This window comes from Heptranchias perlo, chromosome 35 (genome assembly GCF_035084215.1).
Source record: "Heptranchias perlo isolate sHepPer1 chromosome 35, sHepPer1.hap1, whole genome shotgun sequence".
Lineage (NCBI taxonomy): Eukaryota > Metazoa > Chordata > Chondrichthyes > Hexanchiformes > Hexanchidae > Heptranchias > Heptranchias perlo.
This window is the reverse complement of record NC_090359.1, coordinates 16,750,046-16,765,279: the sequence shown is the minus strand read 5'-3', so window position 1 is coordinate 16,765,279 and position 15,234 is coordinate 16,750,046. Positions and strand designations below refer to the sequence as shown.

General features: G+C 41.8%; 12 non-coding genes across 12 annotated transcripts; 6 read left to right on the top strand and 6 right to left on the bottom strand.

Annotated features, from left to right (window-relative positions):
• The first annotated feature begins 1,053 nt into the window (after positions 1-1,053).
• On the top strand, positions 1,054-1,125 carry trnad-guc (transfer RNA aspartic acid (anticodon GUC)). Its single transcript has one exon. It is a non-coding gene; the product is annotated as a tRNA-Asp (tRNA).
• Positions 1,126-2,126: 1,001 nt separating this feature from the next.
• On the bottom strand, positions 2,127-2,198 carry trnad-guc (transfer RNA aspartic acid (anticodon GUC)). Its single transcript has one exon. It is a non-coding gene; the product is annotated as a tRNA-Asp (tRNA).
• A 972-nt stretch (positions 2,199-3,170) lies between these two features.
• trnad-guc (transfer RNA aspartic acid (anticodon GUC)) lies at positions 3,171-3,242 on the top strand. The gene has a single exon. It is a non-coding gene; the product is annotated as a tRNA-Asp (tRNA).
• Positions 3,243-4,243: 1,001 nt separating this feature from the next.
• Positions 4,244-4,315, bottom strand: trnad-guc (transfer RNA aspartic acid (anticodon GUC)). Its single transcript has one exon. It is a non-coding gene; the product is annotated as a tRNA-Asp (tRNA).
• Positions 4,316-5,287: 972 nt separating this feature from the next.
• On the top strand, positions 5,288-5,359 carry trnad-guc (transfer RNA aspartic acid (anticodon GUC)). Its single transcript has one exon. It is a non-coding gene; the product is annotated as a tRNA-Asp (tRNA).
• A 1,001-nt stretch (positions 5,360-6,360) lies between these two features.
• trnad-guc (transfer RNA aspartic acid (anticodon GUC)) lies at positions 6,361-6,432 on the bottom strand. Its single transcript has one exon. It is a non-coding gene; the product is annotated as a tRNA-Asp (tRNA).
• A 972-nt stretch (positions 6,433-7,404) lies between these two features.
• Positions 7,405-7,476, top strand: trnad-guc (transfer RNA aspartic acid (anticodon GUC)). Its single transcript has one exon. It is a non-coding gene; the product is annotated as a tRNA-Asp (tRNA).
• A 2,032-nt stretch (positions 7,477-9,508) lies between these two features.
• Positions 9,509-9,580, top strand: trnad-guc (transfer RNA aspartic acid (anticodon GUC)). Its single transcript has one exon. It is a non-coding gene; the product is annotated as a tRNA-Asp (tRNA).
• A 1,013-nt stretch (positions 9,581-10,593) lies between these two features.
• trnan-guu (transfer RNA asparagine (anticodon GUU)) lies at positions 10,594-10,665 on the bottom strand. The gene has a single exon. It is a non-coding gene; the product is annotated as a tRNA-Asn (tRNA).
• A 1,290-nt stretch (positions 10,666-11,955) lies between these two features.
• On the bottom strand, positions 11,956-12,027 carry trnad-guc (transfer RNA aspartic acid (anticodon GUC)). The gene has a single exon. It is a non-coding gene; the product is annotated as a tRNA-Asp (tRNA).
• Positions 12,028-14,072: 2,045 nt separating this feature from the next.
• trnad-guc (transfer RNA aspartic acid (anticodon GUC)) lies at positions 14,073-14,144 on the bottom strand. Its single transcript has one exon. It is a non-coding gene; the product is annotated as a tRNA-Asp (tRNA).
• A 972-nt stretch (positions 14,145-15,116) lies between these two features.
• On the top strand, positions 15,117-15,188 carry trnad-guc (transfer RNA aspartic acid (anticodon GUC)). Its single transcript has one exon. It is a non-coding gene; the product is annotated as a tRNA-Asp (tRNA).
• The last annotated feature ends 46 nt before the right edge of the window (positions 15,189-15,234 follow it).

Below are 15,234 nucleotides of genomic sequence, written 5' to 3'. Positions count from 1 at the left end.
AAATTTAATCTCCTCGTCGGGGAATTGAACCCCGGTCTCCCGCGTGACAGGCGGGGATACTCACCACTATACTAAAGAGGAGCTGCTACATTGACCGTGCACTCATCCCAGATGGCGTTAGACATGCTTCATGTATCAGTGCATTTCTTTTAACTATTTATTTGATGATAGTTTGTTTCATTTTCCACGGGCCACTCTTGAAAGAACCTTTTACATTTCCTTCTCTTTGTTAGACAACGACAACTGACTCTGTCTTTCTTTCGTTCTTTCTTTCTCTCTTATCGTGGTGAGTTGCCCCGCCTGAGTCAGGGGTTTAATTCCCCGACGGGGAGGAAGCATTTATCAGACGCCAACTTTTAATTTTATGTCTTCGCCGAGCTTCTTCCTGAACAAAAACTGCAGAGCAACAAAACAGGTGATTGTCACTTTCAGAATATTATTGTACGGAGACTATTTGAGGACTGGATGCAGAGCAATTGTGATTTTTACTAACTGGTGATTAAGGTGACAGATTAGAAATTCATTCATTGGTTCAAATCTGACAGACTTCAGATCCCGTCATTCATCAACCTGTTTCATCTCTGCGTTTCAAAATTCAACAAGTTTCTTGTAGAATTAATAATTCTTAAGTGAATTAAAATTCCACAGCATTGAGTACCTCGAGTTTTATGCTCATTTTAATTGATCTGCAAGATTTCACGAAATCTACGACAGAAATAGAACAAAAATCAGCCAAATTATCCATATTCTGACTCTCAGTATTTCTGAGTCAATCCATGTGCATGTGTGTCTGTTTCTGTGTGTCTGTCTGTCTGTCTGTGTATGTGCCTCATATTTTCTATATTTTCCTGAGAAGATCTGTCTCTTTCTGTCTCACTCTCTCCCGCGTTACCCACATCATGATCCAACATGTGATGCAAAAGTGGTCGGTAATTTTTCTTTCAACAGTGGTTCGTGGAAAGTGAAACAAACTGTCATCAAATGAACAGTTCAAACAGATTCACTGAAAAGTGAAGCATCTTTGGTGAATATACGGTAAATGTCTGTACCAATTCCTCGTTAGTATAGTGGTGAGTATCCCCGCCTGTCACGCGGGAGACCGGGGTTCAATTCCCCGACGAGGAGGTTATTGCTGCTTTCGAAGCTTCACTTTCATTTATCTGAAATATTGGATGTTGAAAATACAATGAAAAACTGACTCGGCCTTTCCCACTTCTGCAATTTGATTTCACAGCGATTTTAAATATCTGCTCTCTGCCTCACGCTTCAGCTCGATGTGAGAACCACAATGATGGGCAAGAAATAAAACGCAGAATCGCGCTGTCACCAGCCCGAAACAGAGAGAGACAGGTCTCGGAACAGGCGCAGACATGAAAGATCTTACATACAGCAATGAAAAGGATGCACGTTTCAGTGAATCTATTTTAACGACTTCTTTGATGACAATTTGTTTAACTTTCCACATGCCACTGTTGAAAGAAGACTTACTTTCTATCTCTTTATTAGTCAAGGTCCAGAGAAAAATTATTTGGGGAGCAGGGAAAAAGTGACAGATAGAAAGAAAGAGAGAGACACTCAGAAACGCATATAACAAGTGAGACAGACATAGTCATATTCACACATACACAAACACACACATTCCGAGCTACATAAACACACCAATAACCTGAAAGTAACACAGGACTACTTGACAAACAGTGGAAGCAGCATGCTGTTGAGAGAGCTTAGCGATCCCACAAACAACGGATCAGATCAAAGCTCTGCAGTCCTGCCACACCCATTTGTGAATGATGGTGGATAATTAAACAACTAACGGGAAGAGGCTCTATGAACATCCCCATCCTCAATGATGGTAAAGCCCAGCACGTGAGTGCAAAGTTTTAGAAACCGTCTTCAGCCAGAAGTGCCGAGTGGATGATCCATCTCGGCCTCCTCCCGAAATCCCCACCATCACAGAAGCCAGTCGAACATCGAGGTGAAGAGTGACGCTGAGAGCAGATTTTAAAACCGCTGGAAAATCAGTGAAATTAAATTGGGGAAAGTGGGAAACTCCGAGTCAGTTTTTCACTGTATATTCCGCATCCAATATTGGAGATAAAAGCTTTTGAAGGCGGCGAAAATTTAATCTCCTCGTCGGGGAATTGAACCCCGGTCTCCCGCGTGACAGGCGGGGATACTCACCACTATACTAACGAGGAGCTGCTACATTGACCGTGCACTCATCCCAGATGGCGTTAGACATGCTTCATGTATCAGTGCATTTCTTTTAACTATTTATTTGATGATAGTTTGTTTCATTTTCCACGGGCCACTCTTGAAAGAACCTTTTACATTTCCTTCTCTTTGTTAGACAACGACAACTGACTCTGTCTTTCTTTCGTTCTTTCTTTCTCTCTTATCGTGGTGAGTTGCCCCGCCTTCGTCCGGGGTTTCATTCCCCGACGGGGAGGAAGCATTTATCAGACGCCAACTTTTAATTTTATGTCTTCGCCGAGCTTCTTCCTGAACAAAAACTGCAGAGCAACAAAACAGGTGATTGTCACTTTCAGAATATTATTGTACGGAGACTATTTGAGGACTGGATGCAGAGCAATTGTGATTTTTACTAACTGGTGATTAAGGTGACAGATTAGAAATTCATTCATTGGTTCAAATCTGACAGACTTCAGATCCCGTCATTCATCAACCTGTTTCATCTCTGCGTTTCAAAATTCAACAAGTTTCTTGTAGAATTAATAATTCTTAAGTGAATTAAAATTCCACAGCATTGAGTACCTCGAGTTTTATGCTCATTTTAATTGATCTGCAAGATTTCACGAAATCTACGACAGAAATAGAACAAAAATCAGCCAAATTATCCATATTCTGACTCTCAGTATTTCTGAGTCAATCCATGTGCATGTGTGTCTGTTTCTGCGTGTCTGTCTGTCTGTCTGTGTATGTGCCTCATATTTTCTATATTTTCCTGAGAAGATCTGTCTCTTTCTGTCTCACTCTCTCCCGCGTTACCCACATCATGATCCAACATGTGATGCAAAAGTGGTCGGTAATTTTTCTTTCAACAGTGGTTCGTGGAAAGTGAAACAAACTGTCATCAAATGAACAGTTCAAACAGATTCACTGAAAAGTGAAGCATCTTTGGTGAATATACGGTAAATGTCTGTACCAATTCCTCGTTAGTATAGTGGTGAGTATCCCCGCCTGTCACGCGGGAGACCGGGGTTCAATTCCCCGACGAGGAGGTTATTGCTGCTTTCGAAGCTTCACTTTCATTTATCTGAAATATTGGATGTTGAAAATACAATGAAAAACTGACTCGGCCTTTCCCACTTCTGCAATTTGATTTCACAGCGATTTTAAATATCTGCTCTCTGCCTCACGCTTCAGCTCGATGTGAGAACCACAATGATGGGCAAGAAATAAAACGCAGAATCGCGCTGTCACCAGCCCGAAACAGAGAGAGACAGGTCTCGGAACAGGCGCAGACATGAAAGATCTTACATACAGCAATGAAAAGGATGCACGTTTCAGTGAATCTATTTTAACGACTTCTTTGATGACAATTTGTTTAACTTTCCACATGCCACTGTTGAAAGAAGACTTACTTTCTATCTCTTTATTAGTCAAGGTCCAGAGAAAAATTATTTGGGGAGCAGGGAAAAAGTGACAGATAGAAAGAAAGAGAGAGACACTCAGAAACGCATATAACAAGTGAGACAGACATAGTCATATTCACACATACACAAACACACACATTCCGAGCTACATAAACACACCAATAACCTGAAAGTAACACGGGACTACTTGACAAACAGTGGAAGCAGCATGCTGTTGAGAGAGCTTAGCGATCCCACAAACAACGGATCAGATCAAAGCTCTGCAGTCCTGCCACACCCATTTGTGAATGATGGTGGATAATTAAACAACTAACGGGAAGAGGCTCTATGAACATCCCCATCCTCAATGATGGTAAAGCCCAGCACGTGAGTGCAAAGTTTTAGAAACCGTCTTCAGCCAGAAGTGCCGAGTGGATGATCCATCTCGGCCTCCTCCCGAAATCCCCACCATCACAGAAGCCAGTCGAACATCGAGGTGAAGAGTGACGCTGAGAGCAGATTTTAAAACCGCTGGAAAATCAGTGAAATTAAATTGGGGAAAGTGGGAAACTCCGAGTCAGTTTTTCACTGTATATTCCGCATCCAATATTGGAGATAAAAGCTTTTGAAGGCGGCGAAAATTTAATCTCCTCGTCGGGGAATTGAACCCCGGTCTCCCGCGTGACAGGCGGGGATACTCACCACTATACTAACGAGGAGCTGCTACATTGACCGTGCACTCATCCCAGATGGTGTTAGACATGCTTCATGTATCAGTGCATTTCTTTTAACTATTTATTTGATGATAGTTTGTTTCATTTTCCACGGGCCACTCTTGAAAGAACCTTTTACATTTCCTTCTCTTTGTTAGACAACGACAACTGACTCTGTCTTTCTTTCGTTCTTTCTTTCTCTCTTATCGTGGTGAGTTGCCCCGCCTTCGTCCGGGGTTTCATTCCCCGACGGGGAGGAAGCATTTATCAGACGCCAACTTTTAATTTTATGTCTTCGCCGAGCTTCTTCCTGAACAAAAACTGCAGAGCAACAAAACAGGTGATTGTCACTTTCAGAATATTATTGTACGGAGACTATTTGAGGACTGGATGCAGAGCAATTGTGATTTTTACTAACTGGTGATTAAGGTGACAGATTAGAAATTCATTCATTGGTTCAAATCTGACAGACTTCAGATCCCGTCATTCATCAACCTGTTTCATCTCTGCGTTTCAAAATTCAACAAGTTTCTTGTAGAATTAATAATTCTTAAGTGAATTAAAATTCCACAGCATTGAGTACCTCGAGTTTTATGCTCATTTTAATTGATCTGCAAGATTTCACGAAATCTACGACAGAAATAGAACAAAAATCAGCCAAATTATCCATATTCTGACTCTCAGTATTTCTGAGTCAATCCATGTGCATGTGTGTCTGTTTCTGCGTGTCTGTCTGTCTGTCTGTGTATGTGCCTCATATTTTCTATATTTTCCTGAGAAGATCTGTCTCTTTCTGTCTCACTCTCTCCCGCGTTACCCACATCATGATCCAACATGTGATGCAAAAGTGGTCGGTAATTTTTCTTTCAACAGTGGTTCGTGGAAAGTGAAACAAACTGTCATCAAATGAACAGTTCAAACAGATTCACTGAAAAGTGAAGCATCTTTGGTGAATATACGGTAAATGTCTGTACCAATTCCTCGTTAGTATAGTGGTGAGTATCCCCGCCTGTCACGCGGGAGACCGGGGTTCAATTCCCCGACGAGGAGGTTATTGCTGCTTTCGAAGCTTCACTTTCATTTATCTGAAATATTGGATGTTGAAAATACAATGAAAAACTGACTCGGCCTTTCCCACTTCTGCAATTTGATTTCACAGCGATTTTAAATATCTGCTCTCTGCCTCACGCTTCAGCTCGATGTGAGAACCACAATGATGGGCAAGAAATAAAACGCAGAATCGCGCTGTCACCAGCCCGAAACAGAGAGAGACAGGTCTCGGAACAGGCGCAGACATGAAAGATCTTACATACAGCAATGAAAAGGATGCACGTTTCAGTGAATCTATTTTAACGACTTCTTTGATGACAATTTGTTTAACTTTCCACATGCCACTGTTGAAAGAAGACTTACTTTCTATCTCTTTATTAGTCAAGGTCCAGAGAAAAATTATTTGGGGAGCAGGGAAAAAGTGACAGATAGAAAGAAAGAGAGAGACACTCAGAAACGCATATAACAAGTGAGACAGACATAGTCATATTCACACATACACAAACACACACATTCCGAGCTACATAAACACACCAATAACCTGAAAGTAACACGGGACTACTTGACAAACAGTGGAAGCAGCATGCTGTTGAGAGAGCTTAGCGATCCCACAAACAACGGATCAGATCAAAGCTCTGCAGTCCTGCCACACCCATTTGTGAATGATGGTGGATAATTAAACAACTAACGGGAAGAGGCTCTATGAACATCCCCATCCTCAATGATGGTAAAGCCCAGCACGTGAGTGCAAAGTTTTAGAAACCGTCTTCAGCCAGAAGTGCCGAGTGGATGATCCATCTCGGCCTCCTCCCGAAATCCCCACCATCACAGAAGCCAGTCGAACATCGAGGTGAAGAGTGACGCTGAGAGCAGATTTTAAAACCGCTGGAAAATCAGTGAAATTAAATTGGGGAAAGTGGGAAACTCCGAGTCAGTTTTTCACTGTATATTCCGCATCCAATATTGGAGATAAAAGCTTTTGAAGGCGGCGAAAATTTAATCTCCTCGTCGGGGAATTGAACCCCGGTCTCCCGCGTGACAGGCGGGGATACTCACCACTATACTAACGAGGAGCTGCTACATTGACCGTGCACTCATCCCAGATGGTGTTAGACATGCTTCATGTATCAGTGCATTTCTTTTAACTATTTATTTGATGATAGTTTGTTTCATTTTCCACGGGCCACTCTTGAAAGAACCTTTTACATTTCCTTCTCTTTGTTAGACAACGACAACTGACTCTGTCTTTCTTTCGTTCATTCTTTCTCTCTTATCGTGGTGAGTTGCCCCGCCTGAGTCAGGGGTTTCATTCCCCGACGGGGAGGAAGCATTTATCAGACGCCAACTTTTAATTTTATGTCTTCGCCGAGCTTCTTCCTGAACAAAAACTGCAGAGCAACAAAACAGGTGATTGTCACTTTCAGAATATTATTGTACGGAGACTATTTGAGGACTGGATGCAGAGCAATTGTGATTTTTACTAACTGGTGATTAAGGTGACAGATTAGAAATTCATTCATTGGTTCAAATCTGACAGACTTCAGATCCCGTCATTCATCAACCTGTTTCATCTCTGCGTTTCAAAATTCAACAAGTTTCTTGTAGAATTAATAATTCTTAAGTGAATTAAAATTCCACAGCATTGAGTACCTCGAGTTTTATGCTCATTTTAATAGATCTGCAAGATTTCACGAAATCTACGACAGAAATAGAACAAAAATCAGCCAAATTATCCATATTCTGACTCTCAGTATTTCTGAGTCAATCCATGTGCATGTGTGTCTGTTTCTGTGTGTCTGTCTGTCTGTCTGTGTATGTGCCTCATATTTTCTATATTTTCCTGAGAAGATCTGTCTCTTTCTGTCTCACTCTCTCCCGCGTTACCCACATCATGATCCAACATGTGATGCAAAAGTGGTCGGTAATTTTTCTTTCAACAGTGGTTCGTGGAAAGTGAAACAAACTGTCATCAAATGAACAGTTCAAACAGATTCACTGAAAAGTGAAGCATCTTTGGTGAATATACGGTCAATGTCTGTACCAATTCCTCGTTAGTATAGTGGTGAGTATCCCCGCCTGTCACGCGGGAGACCGGGGTTCAATTCCCCGACGAGGAGGTTATTGCTGCTTTCGAAGCTTCACTTTCATTTATCTGAAATATTGGATGTTGAAAATACAATGAAAAACTGACTCGGCCTTTCCCACTTCTGCAATTTGATTTCACAGCGATTTTAAATATCTGCTCTCTGCCTCACGCTTCAGCTCGATGTGAGAACCACAATGATGGGCAAGAAATAAAACGCAGAATCGCGCTGTCACCAGCCCGAAAGAGAGAGAGACAGGTCTCGGAACAGGCGCAGACATGAAAGATCTTACATACAGCAATGAAAAGGATGCACGTTTCAGTGAATCTATTTTAACGACTTCTTTGATGACAATTTGTTTAACTTTCCACATGCCACTGTTGAAAGAAGACTTACTTTCTATCTCTTTATTAGTCAAGGTCCAGAGAAAAATTATTTGGGGAGCAGGGAAAAAGTGACAGATAGAAAGAAAGAGAGAGACACTCAGAAACGCATATAACAAGTGAGACAGACATAGTCATATTCACACATACACAAACACACACATTCCTAGCTACATAAACACACCAATAACCTGAAAGTAACACAGGACTACTTGACAAACAGTGGAAGCAGCATGCTGTGGATAGAGCTTAGCGATCCCACAAACAACGGATCAGATCAAAGCTCTGCAGTCCTGCCACACCCATTTGTGAATGATGGTGGATAATTAAACAACTAACGAGAAGAGGCTCTATGAACATCCCCATCCTCAATGATGGTAAAGCCCAGCACGTGAGTGCAAAGTTTTAGAAACCGTCTTTATCCAGAAGTGCCGAGTGGATGATCGATCTCGGCCTCCTCCCGAAATCCCCACCATCACAGAAGCCAGTCGAACATCGAGGTGAAGAGTGACGCTGAGAGCAGATTTTAAAACCGCTGGAAAATCAGTGAAATTAAATTGGGGAAAGTGGGAAACTCCGAGTCAGTTTTTCACTGTATATTCCGCATCCAATATTGGAGATAAAAGCTTTTGAAGGCGGCGAAAATTTAATCTCCTCGTCGGGGAATTGAACCCCGGTCTCCCGCGTGACAGGCGGGGATACTCACCACTATACTAACATTGACCGTGCACTCATCCCAGATGGCGTTAGACATGCTTCATGTATCAGTGCATTTCTTTTAACTATTTATTTGATGATAGTTTGTTTCATTTTCCACGGGCCACTCTTGAAAGAACCTTTTACATTTCCTTCTCTTTGTTAGACAACGACAACTGACTCTGTCTTTCTTTCGTTCTTTCTTTCTCTCTTATCGTGGTGAGTTGCCCCGCCTGAGTCAGGGGTTTAATTCCCCGACGGGGAGGAAGCATTTATCAGACGCCAACTTTTAATTTTATGTCTTCGCCGAGCTTCTTCCTGAACAAAAACTGCAGAGCAACAAAACAGGTGATTGTCACTTTCAGAATATTATTGTACGGAGACTATTTGAGGACTGGATGCAGAGCAATTGTGATTTTTACTAACTGGTGATTAAGGTGACAGATTAGAAATTCATTCATTGGTTCAAATCTGACAGACTTCAGATCCCGTCATTCATCAACCTGTTTCATCTCTGCGTTTCAAAATTCAACAAGTTTCTTGTAGAATTAATAATTCTTAAGTGAATTAAAATTCCACAGCATTGAGTACCTCGAGTTTTATGCTCATTTTAATTGATCTGCAAGATTTCACGAAATCTACGACAGAAATAGAACAAAAATCAGCCAAATTATCCATATTCTGACTCTCAGTATTTCTGAGTCAATCCATGTGCATGTGTGTCTGTTTCTGTGTGTGTGTCTGTCTGTCTGTGTATGTGCCTCATATTTTCTATATTTTCCTGAGAAGATCTGTCTCTTTCTGTCTCACTCTCTCCCGCGTTACCCACATCATGATCCAACATGTGATGCAAAAGTGGTCGGTAATTTTTCTTTCAACAGTGGTTCGTGGAAAGTGAAACAAACTGTCATCAAATGAACAGTTCAAACAGATTCACTGAAAAGTGAAGCATCTTTGGTGAATATACGGTAAATGTCTGTACCAATTCCTCGTTAGTATAGTGGTGAGTATCCCCGCCTGTCACGCGGGAGACCGGGGTTCAATTCCCCGACGAGGAGGTTATTGCTGCTTTCGAAGCTTCACTTTCATTTATCTGAAATATTGGATGTTGAAAATACAATGAAAAACTGACTCGGCCTTTCCCACTTCTGCAATTTGATTTCACAGCGATTTTAAATATCTGCTCTCTGCCTCACGCTTCAGCTCGATGTGAGAACCACAATGATGGGCAAGAAATAAAACGCAGAATCGCGCTGTCACCAGCCCGAAACAGAGAGAGAGACAGGTCTCGGAACAGGCGCAGACATGAAAGATCTTACATACAGCAATGAAAAGGATGCACGTTTCAGTGAATCTATTTTAACGACTTCTTTGATGACAATTTGTTTAACTTTCCACATGCCACTGTTGAAAGAAGACTTACTTTCTATCTCTTTATTAGTCAAGGTCCAGAGAAAAATTATTTGGGGAGCAGGGAAAAAGTGACAGATAGAAAGAAAGAGAGAGACACTCAGAAACGCATATAACAAGTGAGACAGACATAGTCATATTCACACATACACAAACACACACATTCCTAGCTACATAAACACACCAATAACCTGAAAGTAACACAGGACGACTTGCCAAACATTGGAAGCAGCATGCTGTAGACAGAGCTAAACGATCCCACAAACAACGGATCAGATCAAAGCTCTGCAGTCCTGCCACACCCATTTGTGAATGATGGTGGATAATTAAACAACTAATGGGAAGAGGCTCTATGAACATCCCCATCCTCAATGATGGTAAAGCCCAGCGTGTGAGTGCAAAGTTTTAGAAACCGTCTTCAGCCAGAAGTGCCGAGTGGATGATCCATCTCGGCCTCCTCCCGAAATCCCCACCATCACAGAAACCAGTCGAACATCGAGGTGAAGAGTGAAGCTGAGAGCAGATTTTAAAACCGCTGGAATATCAGTGAAATTAAATTGGGGAAAGTGGGAAACTCCGAGTCAGTTTTACACTGTATATTCCGCATCCAATATTAGAGATAAATGAGGGAAAAAGCATTAAAAGGCGGCAAAAGTTTAATCTCCCCGTCGGGGAATTGAACCCCGTTCTCCCGCGTAACAGGCGGGGATACTCACCACTATACTAACGAGGAACTGCTGCATTGATTGTGCACTCATCCCAGATGACGTTAGACATGCTTCATGTATCAGTGCATTTCTTTTAACTATTTATTTGATGATAGTTTGTTTCATTTTCCACGGGCCACTCTTGAAAAAACCTTTTACATTTCATTCTCTTTGTTAGACAACGACAACTGACTCTGTCTTTCTTTCGTTCTTTCTTTCTCTCTTATCGTGGTGAGTTGCCCCACCTTCGTCCGGGGTTTAATACCCCGACGGGGAGGAAGCATTTATCAGACGCCAACTTTTAATTTTATGTCTTCGCCGAGCTTCTTCCTGAACAAAAACTGCAGAGCAACAAAACAGGTGATTGTCACTTTCAGAATATTATTGTACGGAGACTATTTGAGGACTGGATGCAGAGCAATTGTGATTTTTACTAACTGGTGATTAAGGTGACAGATTAGAAATTCATTCATTGGTTCAAATCTGACAGACTTCAGATCCCGAATCGCGCTGTCACCAGCCCGAAACAGAGAGAGACAGGTCTCGGAACAGGCGCAGACATGAAAGATCTTACATACAGCAATGAAAAGGATGCACGTTTCAGTGAATCTATTTTAACGACTTCTTTGATGACAATTTGTTTAACTTTCCACATGCCACTGTTGAAAGAAGACTTACTTTCTATCTCTTTATTAGTCAAGGTCCAGAGAAAAATTATTTGGGGAGCAGGGAAAAAGTGACAGATAGAAAGAAAGAGAGAGACACTCAGAAACGCATATAACAAGTGAGACAGACATAGTCATATTCACACATACACAAACACACACATTCCTAGCTACATAAACACACCAATAACCTGAAAGTAACACGGGACTACTTGACAAACAGTGGAAGCAGCATGCTGTTGAGAGAGCTTAGCGATCCCACAAACAACGGATCAGATCAAAGCTCTGCAGTCCTGCCACACCCATTTGTGAATGATGGTGGATAATTAAACAACTAACGGGAAGAGGCTCTATGAACATCCCCATCCTCAATGATGGTAAAGCCCAGCACGTGAGTGCAAAGTTTTAGAAACCGTCTTCAGCCAGAAGTGCCGAGTGGATGATCCATCTCGGCCTCCTCCCGAAATCCCCACCATCACAGAAGCCAGTCGAACATCGAGGTGAAGAGTGACGCTGAGAGCAGATTTTAAAACCGCTGGAAAATCAGTGAAATTAAATTGGGGAAAGTGGGAAACTCCGAGTCAGTTTTTCACTGTATATTCCGCATCCAATATTGGAGATAAAAGCTTTTGAAGGCGGCGAAAATTTAATCTCCTCGTCGGGGAATTGAACCCCGGTCTCCCGCGTGACAGGCGGGGATACTCACCACTATACTAACGAGGAGCTGCTACATTGACCGTGCACTCATCCCAGATGGCGTTAGACATGCTTCATGTATCAGTGCATTTCTTTTAACTATTTATTTGATGATAGTTTGTTTCATTTTCCACGGGCCACTCTTGAAAGAACCTTTTACATTTCCTTCTCTTTGTTAGACAACGACAACTGACTCTGTCTTTCTTTCGTTCTTTCTTTCTCTCTTATCGTGGTGAGTTGCCCCGCCTGAGTCAGGGGTTTAATTCCCCGACGGGGAGGAAGCATTTATCAGACGCCAACTTTTAATTTTATGTCTTCGCCGAGCTTCTTCCTGAACAAAAACTGCAGAGCAACAAAACAGGTGATTGTCACTTTCAGAATATTATTGTACGGAGACTATTTGAGGACTGGATGCAGAGCAATTGTGATTTTTACTAACTGGTGATTAAGGTGACAGATTAGAAATTCATTCATTGGTTCAAATCTGACAGACTTCAGATCCCGTCATTCATCAACCTGTTTCATCTCTGCGTTTCAAAATTCAACAAGTTTCTTGTAGAATTAATAATTCTTAAGTGAATTAAAATTCCACAGCATTGAGTACCTCGAGTTTTATGCTCATTTTAATTGATCTGCAAGATTTCACGAAATCTACGACAGAAATAGAACAAAAATCAGCCAAATTATCCATATTCTGACTCTCAGTATTTCTGAGTCAATCCATGTGCATGTGTGTCTGTTTCTGTGTGTCTGTCTGTCTGTCTGTGTATGTGCCTCATATTTTCTATATTTTCCTGAGAAGATCTGTCTCTTTCTGTCTCACTCTCTCCCGCGTTACCCACATCATGATCCAACATGTGATGCAAAAGTGGTCGGTAATTTTTCTTTCAACAGTGGTTCGTGGAAAGTGAAACAAACTGTCATCAAATGAACAGTTCAAACAGATTCACTGAAAAGTGAAGCATCTTTGGTGAATATACGGTAAATATCTGTCCCCATTCATCGTTAGTATAGTGGTGAGTATCCCCGCCTGTCACGCGGGAGACCGGGGTTCAATTCCCCGACGAGGAGGTTATTGCTGCTTTCGAAGCTTCACTTTCATTTATCTGAAATATTGGATGTTGAAAATACAATGAAAAACTGACTCGGCCTTTCCCACTTCTGCAATTTGATTTCACAGCGATTTTAAATATCTGCTCTCTGCCTCACGCTTCAGCTCGATGTGAGAACCACAATGATGGGCAAGAAATAAAACGCAGAATCGCGCTGTCACCAGCCCGAAACAGAGAGAGACAGGTCTCGGAACAGGCGCAGACATGAAAGATCTTACATACAGCAATGAAAAGGATGCACGTTTCAGTGAATCTATTTTAACGACTTCTTTGATGACAATTTGTTTAACTTTCCACATGCCACTGTTGAAAGAAGACTTACTTTCTATCTCTTTATTAGTCAAGGTCCAGAGAAAAATTATTTGGGGAGCAGGGAAAAAGTGACAGATAGAAAGAAAGAGAGAGACACTCAGAAACGCATATAACAAGTGAGACAGACATAGTCATATTCACACATACACAAACACACACATTCCTAGCTACATAAACACACCAATAACCTGAAAGTAACACAGGACTACTTGACAAACAGTGGAAGCAGCATGCTGTGGATAGAGCTTAGCGATCCCACAAACAACGGATCAGATCAAAGTTCTGCAGTCCTGCCACACCCATTTGTGAATGATGGTGGATAATTAAACAACTAACGGGAAGAGGCTCTATGAACATCCCCATCCTCAATGATGGTAAAGCCCAGCACGTGAGTGCAAAGTTTTAGAAACCGTCTTCAGCCAGAAGTGCCGAGTGGATGATCCATCTCGGCCTCCTCCCGAAATCCCCACCATCACAGAAACCAGTCGAACATCGAGGTGAAGAGTGACGCTGAGAGCAGATTTTAAAACCGCTGGAAAATCAGTGAAATTAAATTGGGGAAAGTGGGAAACTCCGAGTCAGTTTTTCACTGTATATTCCGCATCCAATATTGGAGATAAAAGCTTTTGAAGGCGGCGAAAATTTAATCTCCTCGTCGGGGAATTGAACCCCGGTCTCCCGCGTGACAGGCGGGGATACTCACCACTATACTAACGAGGAGCTGCTACGTTGACCGTGCACTCATCCCAGATGGCGTTAGACATGCTTCATGTATCAGTGCATTTCTTTTAACTATTTATTTGATGATAGTTTGTTTCATTTTCCACGGGCCACTCTTGAAAGAACCTTTTACATTTCCTTCTCTTTGTTAGACAACGACAACTGACTCTGTCTTTCTTTCGTTCTTTCTTTCTCTCTTATCGTGGTGAGTTGCCCCGCCTTCGTCCGGGGTTTCATTCCCCGACGGGGAGGAAGCATTTATCAGACGCCAACTTTTAATTTTATGTCTTCGCCGAGCTTCTTCCTGAACAAAAACTGCAGAGCAACAAAACAGGTGATTGTCACTTTCAGAATATTATTGTACGGAGACTATTTGAGGACTGGATGCAGAGCAATTGTGATTTTTACTAACTGGTGATTAAGGTGACAGATTAGAAATTCATTCATTGGTTCAAATCTGACAGACTTCAGATCCCGTCATTCATCAACCTGTTTCATCTCTGCGTTTCAAAATTCAACAAGTTTCTTGTAGAATTAATAATTCTTAAGTGAATTAAAATTCCACAGCATTGAGTACCTCGAGTTTTATGCTCATTTTAATTGATCTGCAAGATTTCACGAAATCTACGACAGAAATAGAACAAAAATCAGCCAAATTATCCATATTCTGACTCTCAGTATTTCTGAGTCAATCCATGTGCATGTGTGTCTGTTTCTGTGTGTCTGTCTGTCTGTCTGTGTATGTGCCTCATATTTTCTATATTTTCCTGAGAAGATCTGTCTCTTTCTGTCTCACTCTCTCCCGCGTTACCCACATCATGATCCAACATGTGATGCAAAAGTGGTCGGTAATTTTTCTTTCAACAGTGGTTCGTGGAAAGTGAAACAAACTGTCATCAAATGAACAGTTCAAACAGATTCACTGAAAAGTGAAGCATCTTTGGTGAATATACGGTAAATGTCTGTACCAATTCCTCGTTAGTATAGTGGTGAGTATCCCCGCCTGTCACGCGGGAGACCGGGGTTCAATTCCCCGACGAGGAGGTTATTGCTGCTTTCGAAGCTTCACTTTCATTTATCTGAAATATTG